A 4,384-nucleotide genomic window follows, 5' to 3' on the forward strand; every position below is an offset into this window, starting at 1 on the left:
TCTGTCCCCCGGGTATCAGATCTGTCGGCTATTGAAAGTGAAAGGAAAACTCAACCCCCTTCCAACCAACCCCTCTAGCCTGGAGCCAGATCCTTCTTGATAGTGAAGTAGAAGGCTGTAAATTTACTAGACAAAGCAGAGTGGCTACAGCTTTCCCACAAAACATTTCTTTGTCCACAGAGCAAAAAAAGAAATAGCCAATTAACCCCCCCCACACACACACACACTCCCCAGCACCTAAAAAGCCAACTGTTTGTTTCTTTTCTCTTTTTCCATCAACTTTTCCCTCCAGTCCTTTTTTAGAGAGAGAGTGGAAAAGAATTGATTTGAGCAGTAGATGGATTTTGGAATTGTGGAGACAAAACTATCTTGGAAGATTAATTGAGGAAGAGGAGTGCGTGTCAGGAAAAGACAAACACATGAACAGAGATGTCAAAGGGTGTATTTGTTTGCTGAAAGGGAAGGTTGGTTCTGCCTTCATCCTACCACCACAACCCCCTGGGGGGGGAGGGGGGCGAAAAAAGCTGGAAAGGGGAAAATTGAAAATTGAAAATTGAACACTTTCTGCTTCTTTAAAACAAACAAACAAACAAACACAAAAAAAAAAAACACCTTACCTTAGGTCTTAGGATCGAGTCTAAGACAGAAGAAAGTGTAGCAATCAGGATTTGAACTGGATTCTAGGCTTGCCACTCTATCCCCTGTGCTACCAGGCTGCCCCTCCAGCTTCACTTCTAGATAACCACAGCGAAATTAGGTTAATTAACCAGGGGCCACTGGGAGCTCAGAATTTATTAACCTGTCATGGCATTGGTTTTTTATTTTATTTTATTCTATTTTTTATTTTAAATCCTTAACTTCTGCGTATTGATTTATAGGTGAAAGAGTGGTAAGGGTAGGCAATGGGGGTCAAGTGACTTGCCCAGGGTCACACAGCTGGGAAGTGTCTGAGGCCAGATTTGAACCTAGGACCACCCGTCTCTAGGCCTGGCTCTCAATCCACTGAGCTACCCAGCTGCCCCATTGCATTGGTTTTAAAAAAAACACCATCTATACTCTGGGTCGAATTCTGCCTTAGACTTTTAGCTCCATGGCTAGCCCCATTTTTGCTGTAGGGGTAATATGTAGGAATTCAAACAATACTATAGATACACCCACTAAGCAAACTGACTATTTGAATATATATATGTGTTTTAGTAAATGGAAGGCTGGTTTTAGAGTTCGAGACACCTGGTTTTAAGGTCAGCCTCTGACATATGTAAGAGAGTCCTATTAACTTGGACAAATCAGAATATCTCAGTACCCCGAGGTTCTCTAAGACCAGAGTTGCTGCTTTGCATTGGTGCAGGAAGTTTCCACATCAGAGTTCTCCAAGCTGATGAAATCTCAGGCTTGTGCAAAAAAAAAAAAAAAAAAAAAATCCACTCAAAAAATAAACCTCTTCTGGGGTTGATTACTCATTTTATACAAGGATTCACATGGGGATTCCTTTAAATAACAAACACCACTAATCCTAATCCATCTAACATAGAATTTGTCTTTTATAAAACAATTTGTGAGTTACAGAAAATCAGCGGAGGAAGAGATTAGCCTGGTTTAAATTTGGCCACCATCGCATCAGAATCATAGTATCATAGATTGTTAGACCTGAACAGGACTTTAGTTTGACCCTCTTTTCATTTTGTCTTTACCCCAACACACAGTGGAGTCAGAAGTTGGAATCAGACCCCAACACTTAATTGATTATATAATTTTGGGCAAGTCTCAACTGCCTGATCCACATTTCCCTTACTGGGCTTAATAAGGTTTGTACTACCCACCTCACTGCTACATAAATGTGAGCTATTATTAAAACTATGACCTTGGAAAAGGAGAGAGCCCCTTTCCCTAGAGAACAATTTACATTACAATGTAGTGCTTTGGAAAACAAGTCTTTCTGCCATTGTATGGTATTTAATTTTTTTTTTTAAATAAGGAGACAAATAGATCAAGGGATCTTAAGAGGTGATGGTAATCCTTAAATGAGTGGGGGGGAGGGTCTCAGCGAAAGGAGAGGACTACAACAAAGCCACTTGCTCTATGAGAGGGTGAAACAGTAAATAATGAAAGAACTGCATATTAATTTTTTAAAATGATCAACTTAGCAATCATGAATAGAAAAGATTGTATATGAGACAAATTCTTTTACATACAATTTGTAGACTAATTTTTTTAAAAATAAGGACAAGAACGAAGCTGGGAGGGGGAGGAAAGGGAAAGCTTCCTTTCTGTTTAATTATTCATGAATCAAAAAGCCTTCCTGACAAGATCAGCAAAGCAGTATTACCATTGGGACACATCTATCTTCTGGCTGTGAATTTTAATAATCAGTTTTGCAGCACTTTGTTGCATCTTCCCAGGTGGTATTTCTCCCCCCCCCCTCCCATTTTACAGGAGAAAAATGGTTTGTTCTTTAGAGGTCTCCATTCTTTCAATGATAACTCTCTTACAACTATGATAATTCTTTCTGTCTCCCAACACCCATATTCTTTGTTGAATCCATGTTGAAAGTACCACCTTGATTTGTTGGGTTGTTTTTGCTAGGCACTAATTTGCTACTTGAAATAGAATTTTAGGATTTATAGTTGGAAGGAATCTTAGATTGCAATCTGTTTTGAGAAATGAGCAACGACTTTTTGGAAGACACACACACTCCACCGCTATGACTTTGGGCAAGTCACTTCTGTACTTTGGACCTTCATTTTCTTGTCTGTAAAGCTGTCTTTCAGTTCTAGAAATCTTATAAACCATGCCTCCATACCTTTTGAAGCAGCAATACCTTTACTAGATCTATATACCCTAAAGAGGTCAAAGAGCCTATTTATACAAATATTTATAACATCTCTTTTTGTAGTCTCAAAAGTCCTCATCACCTGGGAGCACAAATTATATAGCATGCGAATATAATGGAATATTACTTGATAGTTTCAGAGAAACTTGGGAAGACATATAGGAACTTTGATCACAGAACTAGAAAAATTTATACAACAATAAAGTAGAAACAACTTTGAAAGACTTAAGAACACAGATCAACCCAACAACCAACCACTCTTCTGAAGAATTGATGATAAATTATGCCATGTACTTCCTGAAATAAAGGTGATTGACTCCAGATGTAGAATGTCACATACATTTTTGGACATGGACAATGTGAGAATTTTTTTTTTTTAAATAAATGTCATTACTTGTCCTGGAGTCAAGATGATCTAATTTTAAATCTAGGTATTTAAAAACTGTGTTACTCTGGCTAAGTCTCTGCCTCAGGTTCTTCGTCTTTCAAATAAAGAATAACTGTAGAATCTACTTTCCAAGTTTCTTGTGAAGATCAAATGAGATCATATTTGTAAAGAACTGTGGGAACCTTAATGTACTAATATTTGCTAGCTTGAAAAAATGAGACATCTTTGAGTGTGGATAATGTGAGGATTTGACTTGCTTTGACTATGTATAACTTGTTACATGGGTTCTGATTTTCTTTTAGAAAATTGTGAATTGGTTGTGGGTGGGAGAAAAAAAATCTGTTTATTGAAAATATTTTTTGAAAAGAAAAAAAAATTCCATGCGTCCTTGAGATGTAGGTGAGATGAGACAAAGGCAGGACTACAACTCCCAGAATGCACCACGGAAGCCAGGCCGAGAGCCGGCGGCTCCTCGCTCAGACTTGGCCAAGCCCGTCGGTCACGTGACCGCCCGGAAACCCTGGACTGACTGTTGGCGGCAGAGGTGAGGTGGCGGAACGAGGAGCTGGAGCAATGCGGGGGCGGCGGCGACTGCAGCGGGGGCAGCTGCTGTTAACCATAGGTCTAGGGTAAGAGGGCCCTGGCGGGTGGCTGTAACCCGGAGCGGGGGTGGGGGGTGGGGAGCTCGGCCCGTGTGGTGCTGGGGAGTGAGGGATGCCGCCTGGCTGAGCCTCGGAAACTAGGGGATGCCATGAAAGTGGCTGCGGATCTGGTGGACCCCCGCCGGGAGCTCGAGTCCTGCTTCTGGGTTCACGAGCGGCTTCTTGCAGGGGGACGGCTCCGTTCTGGGGCTGAGTCCTGCCGGCGGGGACTGCTGGCGGGACGGAGCCAGGGGCGCGGGGGCTGGAGGAGTAGGGGGTGGGCGCTTGGGGCTGACAGATTTGGGGTGGGCCCGAGGACTGGTAGGATGGGGACGAGAAACCGCTAGGAGCGATGGCAGCAAGATGGGGGTGCACAGTCAGGGAGTGGCGCGGAGCACTGGTAGGGTTGAGGGGCGTGAGGAGCCTGCTGAGGGCGCCGGGGTCTGTCCAGATGGGAGGCTGGCTGAGTCGGGGTGGGCCGGACGACTAGCAGGGTGGGGCTGAAAAAGACGCTGGGGGAACGCG

This window comes from Gracilinanus agilis, chromosome 5 (assembly GCF_016433145.1).
Source record: "Gracilinanus agilis isolate LMUSP501 chromosome 5, AgileGrace, whole genome shotgun sequence".
NCBI classification, from domain to species: Eukaryota; Metazoa; Chordata; class Mammalia; order Didelphimorphia; family Didelphidae; genus Gracilinanus; species Gracilinanus agilis.